Source organism: Sciurus carolinensis, chromosome 12 (assembly GCF_902686445.1).
Source record: "Sciurus carolinensis chromosome 12, mSciCar1.2, whole genome shotgun sequence".
In the NCBI taxonomy this organism is placed as follows: Eukaryota; Metazoa; Chordata; class Mammalia; order Rodentia; family Sciuridae; genus Sciurus; species Sciurus carolinensis.
In genome coordinates, this window is record NC_062224.1 from 30,496,055 (window position 1) to 30,504,970 (window position 8,916).

The following is an 8,916-nucleotide window of genomic DNA, read 5'->3' on the forward strand; positions in this document are numbered from 1 at the left end:
TAGACAGGTAGATCAATAGTACAGAATAGAGTACATGGACACAAACCCAAATAAATACAATTTTCTCATACTAGACAAAGGGGCCAAAAATATGCAATGGAGAAAAGATAGCCTCTTCAACAAATGGTGCTGGGAAAACTGGAAAACCATATGCAATAGAATGAAATTAAACCCCTATCTCTCACCCTGCACAAAACTCAACTCAAAATGGATCAAGTACCTTGGAATCAGACCAGAGATGCTGCATCTTATAGAAGAAAAAGTAGGTCCAAATCTTCAACATGTCAGCTTAGGATCAGACTTCCTTAACAGGACTCCCATAGCACAAGAAATAAAAGCAAGAATCAACAACAGGGATAGATTCAAACTAAAAAGCTTTCTCTCAGCAAGGAAAACTATCAGTAATGTGAAGAGAGAGCCTACAGAGTGGGAGAAAATCTTTGCCAATCATACTTCAGATAGAGCACTAATTTCCAGAATATATAAAAACTCAAAAACTCTACACCAAGAATACAAATAATCCAATCAACAAATGGGCAAAGGAAATGAACAGACACTTCACGGAAGTAGATGTACAAGTAATCAACAGACATATGAAAAGATGTTCAACATCTTTAGTAATAAGAGAAATTCAAATCAAAACTACCCTAAAATTCCATCTCACCCCAATTAGAATGGCGATTATCAACAACACAAGCAACAACAGCTGTTGGCGAGGATGTGGGGAAAAAGGTACACTCATACATTGCTGGTGGGGTTGTAATTTAGTGTAGCTACTGTGGAAAGCAGTATGGAGATTCCTCAGAAAGTGTGGAATGGAACCACCATTTGACCCAGCTATCCCTCTCCTTGGCCTCTACCCAAAGGACTTTAAATCAGTATACTACAGAGATGCAGTCACATCAATGCTCATAGCTGCTCAATTCACCATAGCCAGATTGTGGAACCAACCTAGATGTCCTTCAACTGATGAATGGATAAAGAAACTGTGGTATACATATACAATGGAATATTACTCTGCCATAAAGAATAATAAAATTATGGCATTTGCAGGCAAATGGATGAAATTGGAGAATATCATGCTAAGTGAGATAAGCCAATCTCAAAAAACCAAAGGACGAATAATCTCGCTGATAAGCGGATGATGACATATATTGGGGGGTTGGAGGGCTTAGCGTTAGGGTTAGGGTTAGTGTTCGTGTTAGAGTTAGGAACGGGGGCAAGATTGAGGAAGGAAGGACAGTATAGAGGGAAAAGATGGGTGGGAGGGGTGGGGGGAAGGGAAAAAGTAACAGAACAAATCAAACATCATTACCCTATATAAATTTATGATCACACAAATGGTATGCCTTTACTCCATGTACAAACAGAGAAACAACATGGATCCCATTTGTTTACAGTAAAAAAGAAAAAATATAATATTTAAAATGGAGCTAAACTCTGAAGAGGTATTGGAAGGAAATTCCTGTGGTAAAGCAGATCCTTTTAGTTAATATGAGGTTTAATAACAGCATTGTTTTATAGATTAGGTCCTTCAGAACTGAGTTTTTTAGAGAAACTCAAATTTCTCTCTTTTTTTCTTCTTTATAAATTTTTCCTAGGTTCAAATGCAGAGGGGAGTTTGTTTTATTGTTTTAATTTTTGGTATAAATATCATTTTGTGGAAAAATTATAGATGAGCACTGTCAGAATTTAAAACACTTTTACCTGTCTCATTGTCATACTATACAATGTGGTACATGCTAGGTGTGTTGTATATGTTGTTTCATGACCTTTCTTTTGTCAAAAGACCTTTGACCTTTATTAACAGCATTATAAAATATGATACAGAAGGTACCAGGCAGCCTGAATCAGCATGAGGGCAACTTGAAATAATGGTATAAATGGAAGAGTCTTAAAAGATCTTATTTATCCAGGTTATCAGTCATAGTGCCCTCAAATTTTGCCCTTAGATTCTCTCCTCTGAGTTAGAGCAGAGGTCTGCAGGTTATTACCATGGTATAAATCCAGCCTATTCCACTTTGTACAGCTTGTAAATTCAAGAGTACTTTAAATATTTTTTAAAAAGTCTGATTAAAATAGATGACTAGATTTGTGATAAGTGAACATTTTATTAAAATCAAATATGACCCATACATCACTGGGCAGGGAGAACTTGGGTGTCACAATTATAGACTTGAGTAGGTGCAAAAGAAACTGTAACATCCACAAAATATAAGATATTGACTATTGTATTTCTACTTTTTAAAGAAAATTTTGTCAACCTCCAGGTAAGAGGATATTTTTTAAAAGGGTCATATTTGAATGTGTGGCCAAGATAGGTCCCAGGTTAAGGAAATGATTAACATATTAACACCCACGCTAAGATATTCCTGAATTTGTATAAGAAAGAAGATGACTCTGATAGGATCCATAGCTTTCTCCCTCTTTTCCTTCAGTCTCAGTGTCTTCACAATAGTGTGAATGTGGGTTAAAAGTTAAGGGTATTAGAATCAATTTCTAATACAGTTTTATTAAGCAATGTTCTTTTACTATTAAAAAAATGAGAATCAATTTAAAAAGAGGACAGGTATATTTTGGCTCACTATTTGGATGTTTCCATTCATGTTTGATAGGCTCCATTACTTTTGGACCTGTGGTGGGGAGCACTTCATGGTGGGAGTGTTGGGTGGAATGAGCTACTTTCCTTATGGTGGCTGTGATGCAGAGTAAAGGAACAGGAAGAGTTCCACAGTCCCTTTGAGGACATGTCCCCAGTGACCTCACTTTCTCCCACTATATGCCACCTGTTAAGGGTTTGACTGGGCAGAAAGATAGTTCTCCCATAGGCAGCCAGTGTAAGGGCCCTGGAGAAGGAAAGAGGGGAGGGGGACATCAATACAACCTTAAAGGAGGCATTATCCTGTGAGAACATCCTGTGTTCTTCTACTCACTGACAGATGTAACCACAGTAATTCCATCTTATTTATAACACCTATTTCTGTTCCTCACAGCTTCAACCACAGCCACCCTTCCTTAGTTACCCTTGCCCCTACCCTAGCAAGAGCCAACCACAGAGTAGACCCTTACCTGAAGGACTTCCTCTCCCCAACAGAGTAGTCAAACCACACAGTTGGACCTGTCCTCTTAATTATATAAATAAGGGATTGAAATCATGCACTTCCGATTGGTTTATTAAACTCAGAGCTTGAAGAGCTCAATTGGTCCTTGATGCCATCCCTAATGCCACCAATCAACTGTGCTGGGTCATTAGCTATGCCTTTAAAAACCCCTAGACAACAGACACTCTTTGGCATCCCTTTCTTGGAGCCCCTGCCCTTTAGGACCTCTGCTTTCTTTTGCTTTTCTAATAAATCCTATTACTTTTCTCTCACTCTTGTGCCTGTGGATTTCATTCCTTGAATTTGCAAGACAAAGAATCTGACTGCCTACATCATAGTCTCCCAATAGTACAATGGGCTGAAAACCACACATTTAAAATGTAGGCCTTTTGGGCTGGGGAAATAGTTCAGTTGGGTAGAATGCTTGCCTCTCATGCACAAGGCCCTGGGTTCAATTTCCAGCACACACACAAAAATGAATCTATTGAGGAGACTTATCCAAACCATAGCACAGTTAAAACTTTCTCATCTCTCCTGCCTCAGGACTGGAATCCCAGGAGTCATTTGATTAAAGATTTTCAACTTCCCAGATTTCTTCTGGGACCTTCCTTACCTGTTTTGCTTTCCCAGAAATGTCCCTCTTTTCTATTTCTTCATACTAAGAAAAGTTGAGGCATGAAAACCCTTGACCAACGATTCCCAAATCCTGGTCTGTGGACCTCTGTACCTTTCAAGGGATCCAGTACGTCAAACTATTTGGATAGTAAAACTAAGATGCTACTTGCTTTTTTCCACATGCATGTTTTTCATTGATGATACAAAGTACATGTGAGCAAAAAATACAGGTGCTTGAATCAAGAACCAAAGTGTAATAGTCATCTTCACTCTTCACTATCATGAATTCTCAATAAGGAAAATAAAAATAAAAATATTTTTTTCTGGGTAAAGAATGACCTGGATGAGTTATTAATTTTATTAAACACCAACTATAAATTTCTATATTTTTAATATTCTGTGATGAAATGGGGTGTACACAAAAAGTATTTATGCTGTGTAGCAGGGTGGGGTGGATGTGCCTAGAAAAACAAATGTGTGGTTTTGGAATTGTGAACTAACTAGGTGCTTTGGGCATGCAGCACCTTTTTTTTTTCTTGAAATTATGCTTGACAGACTAAAAACATATGTTAGTCATACATGGACAGACATTTTCTTAATAATTTGGCAGACATTTTCTTAATAAACAAATGAACCTGTCACTTTCACTTCAAAGAAAACAACTAATGGCATTTGTTGCCTGTGATAGAGTTTTGAGCTTTTCAAGTTAAAACTGGAATTTTGAAAAACTCCCATGATCTTAACAGTTTCCTAAGATTCTTTAAAATTATTCTGATGAGATGGATGGTGACATTAATGAGTGAAGTTTTAAAATATCACATACTAAAATGTGTTAGCATTGTGTAATTTAATAAACTGATAGTTGCATAATGTACCATTGCTGCAAATCATATATGGGCAAAATAAATGAATTAAAGAATGAATTAAAAATTTATCGTTATGTTTCAGAATTCATACTGCAACCAACCTCAAGATCTATTATTTATCAACTTTTGCTTTATTATTAAAGAATAGTCACAATTAACTGAGTGATTGCTTGAATTTTCTAGCTACATATCTCTAGGACAGGTTTCAGTATACTTCAACCCAAACTGCATATCACAACAGACAAAGTACAAAAGCAGATATGAGATTTCAGTTGTTTCCTGATAAGCCCAAAATTAAAGAGAGTTGCAAAAATGTAAAACCGTGCCATTTTTTTCACTTATTTTGGTTTTAGAAAATGTAATTATTAAAAAATGTGACTTATATTAACATTTATTATAGAGGGTTTATTGTGCTGTTCCTAAATAAATATATATTTAAAATACTTTCAGTATTAATTTCTAACATGATAAAGGGGACTGTTGTAATTCACATTAACAAAAAGTTTTCAGAGTCTTACAGTCATATTTAAGATTGTAAACAGATCCTGAAACTACAGGATCTCAGAGTCTGAGAACCACTGCACTGGAGATCAGACAGAGGAACTGGAGCAGGAGAAAGTGATAATCACCTTGCTTACATCTGAGGGAATATTACTCAGTAGGGTAGGAGAAATTGGGTTGAGATGGAGTTCAGCTTAAGATAAATGGAGTCAGAGGAGACAACTCCATTAGAACTTGGATTTTAAAGGGAAGGGAAGAGGAAAGCAGCAAGGGGAAGTCTTAGAAAATGTGTGTAAGGAAGCTGCTGGAGGGTTCTGGACCTGGTTTGGGCAATGTAGGCTTCAGGTCTTTCTCCTACTGCTAGAAAAAGCTGAGAAATATTGAAAAAGGACAAATGATATCACTAATAAGTGGTGATGACACAAAATGGGTGGTGGGAGGGGTTAGTGTTAGGGTTAGAGTTAGGGTTAGGGAGGGGGGCAAGAATGGAGGAGGGAAGGACTGTATAGAGAGGGTAAAGAGCGGTGGGAGGGTGGGGGGGAAGAAAAAAATAACAGAATGAATCAAACAACATTATCCTCTGTAAATTTATGATTACACAAATGGTATGCCTTTACTCCATGTACAAACAGAGAAACAACATGTATCCCATTTGTTTACAATAAAAACAAATAAAATAATTAAAAAAATAAAAATAAAAAAAACCTTGCTCATATGTATGACACAAATGACTTCCTTTTGTAATTACACATAAGATATTTATATTACATATATGGTTGGAACCCCTTGATTTTTATGCTCTATTCCCTCCTTTCCTATTTTATTTTAATCTGCTTCAAATACAAAATTTTTGTGTTGCCTCAATTTATCTTGGAGAATGAGGTGATATGGAAATAATAGCAAACAGTAAAGAATAACTTTGTAGGAAAAAACTTGAAACAATGCAAAAGATAACACTCTTGTAATTGAATTTAATCCAAACTATAATAAATAATATCCAACTTTCTCTTATTTCCTTGGAATATTTTGCATTTTCTTTCATTAATGTTGAAAATATTCTGATATTTTTGCTCCAATAGTAAAACAATATGATGGTAAAAATATAAAAAGTAGAGAAACAGGAAACTTTTTATACAGAAGTTTGGTAATCCAAACAACTATTAATGTGTTTACAAATCAGTTTTTTATGTGAATTTCATCCAATAATTTCATTTGGCCATGCATTTTAGAACTATATTAAATATGGAAGTTGGCAAGGGGAAAATGAAAAAGGTATAAGCCTGTCATAGGTCAGAGAAATAAGGAGGGATAATAAAAGCCAACAAGAAATATGGCATCTACTTTCTGGATTTCTTCAGATTTTTCTCTCTTTCCCATTGAGGAGATGATCAAGATGATGATGGTATGATAAGGCCTCTGTATAAAGTTTTGGGGAAGAAGTATAGGACATGAGCCACTGACAATATTTTATTCCTTTCAGAATGAGGATTAGAAAATCATAGTAAGATCTTCTAATAAGATCCTTATATACGTATGATTCAATTGCTAATTGTTTTACATAACTGAATAAACTTCAGAATTTTTTGTTGCAAATGTATTACTTTCAAACAAATTTCTCATATTTTAAGGTCTATTTGTATTCCTTCCTCTGTGAAGTTGGAGCATTGTGAAATACATAAAAACTCACATGTTATGTAGTGTTTTGCACAAACTAGGAATTAATTGTGTGTTTGCCTTTCAGGAGACTTGGCACACTGTGGAACTAGATGATTGTTTTTCTTTTACATTAAATAAATGTTTGTAGTCCCAAGTAAGTATACCTCTTATAGACACACGCCTTGTGTCTACATAATGCCAATACAACCATTGTGAAAAACTGGATAAAACCAGTGATTAAAAGTTGTTTTATTGAATTTTATTTTTTCCTTCCCATCTTAATTTTCTTTCACACTTTCCCTTACTCAGTGGAATAGATTCATATGTGTTAACACCCAGTTTCTGTTTTTTGTAATGGACATTTTCTTCTAGAACACAGGAAACATACTTTCCACTTTAAATAAATAATTGGGTTGACTTTATTTTTTGTATTTTTAAGGTTATAAATATTTTAAAGTAGATCAGCTGATTTTTTTCTTGCTGGGATTCTTTTTTTTTCTTTTTTTTTATTGTATACAAATGGGATACATGTTGTTTCTCTATTTGTACATAGAGTCAAGGCATACCATTTGTGTAATCATACGTTTACATAGGGCAATGATGTTTGATTATTATTTTCCTTCCCCCCACCCCTCCCAACCCTCTTTTCCCTCTATACAGTCCTTCTTTCCTTCATTCTTACCGCTCTCCATATCCCTAACCCTAAACCTAACCCTAAACCTAATGCTAACCCCTCCCACCCCCCATTATATGTCCTCATCTGCTTATCAGTGAGATCATTCCTCCTTTAGTTTTTTGAGATTGGCTTATCTCACTGAGCATGATATTCTCCAATTTCATCCATTTGCCTGCAAATGCCATAATTTTATCATTCTTCATGGCGGAGTAATATTCTATTGTATATATATATGCCACAGTTTCTTTATCCATTCATCAACTGAAGGGCATCTAGGTTGGTTACACAATCTGGCTATGGTGAATTGAGCAGCAATGAACATTGATGTGGCTGTATCTCTGTAGTATGCTGATTTTAAGTCCTTTGGGTATAGGCCAAGGAGTGGGATAACTGGGTCAAAAGGTGATTCCATTCCAAGCTTTCTGAGGAATCTCCACACTGCTTTCCAGAGTAGCTGCAATAATTTGCAACCCCACCAGCAATGTATGAGTGTTCCTTTTTCACCACATCCTCGCCAACACTTATTGTTGCTTGTATTCTTGATAATCGCCATTCTAATTGGGGTGAGATGAAATCTTAGGGTAGTTTTGATTTGCATTTCTCTTATTACTAGGGATGTTGAACATTTTTTCATATGTCTGTTGATTACTTGTACATCTTCTTCTGTGAAGTGTCTGTTCATTTCCTTAGCCCATTTGTTGATTGGATTATTTGTATTCTTCATGTAGAGTTTTTTGAGTTCTTTATAGATTCTGGAAATTAGCGCTCTATCTGAAGTATGGTTGTCAAAGATATTCTCCCACTCTGTAGGCTCTCTCTTCACATTTCTGATAGTTTCCTTTGCTGAGAGAAAGCTTTTTAGTTTGAATCTATCCCAGTTGTTGATTCTTGCTTTTATTTCTTGTGCTATGGGAGTCCTGTTAAGGAAGTCTGATCCTAAGCCAACAAGTTGAAGATTTGGACCTACATTTTCTTCTATAAGATGCAGGGTCTCTGGTCTGATTCTGAGGTCCTTGATTCATTTTGAGTTGAGTTTTGTGTAGGGTGAGAGATAGGGGTTTAATTTCATTCTATTGCATATGGTTTTCCAGTTTTCCCAGCACCATTTGTTGAAGAGGCTATCTTTTCTCCATTGCATATTGTTGGAACCTTTGTCTAGTATGAGGAAATTTTATTTATTTGGGTTTGTGTTCATGTCCTCTATTCTGTACCATTGATCTACCTGTCTATTTTGGTAACAATACCATGCCGTTTTTGTTACTATTGCTTTGTAGTAGAGTTGAAGATCTGGTATTGCAATAGCCCCTGCTTCGCTCTTGCTACTGAGGATTGCTTTAGCTATTCTAGGTTTTTTATTCTTCCAGAAGAATTTCATAATTGCTTGCTCTATTTCTGCAAGGTACATCATTGGGATTTTAATTGGAATTGCAATGAATCTGTATAGCACTTTAGGTAGTATAGCCATTTTGACAAAATTAATTCTGCCTATCCAGGAACATGG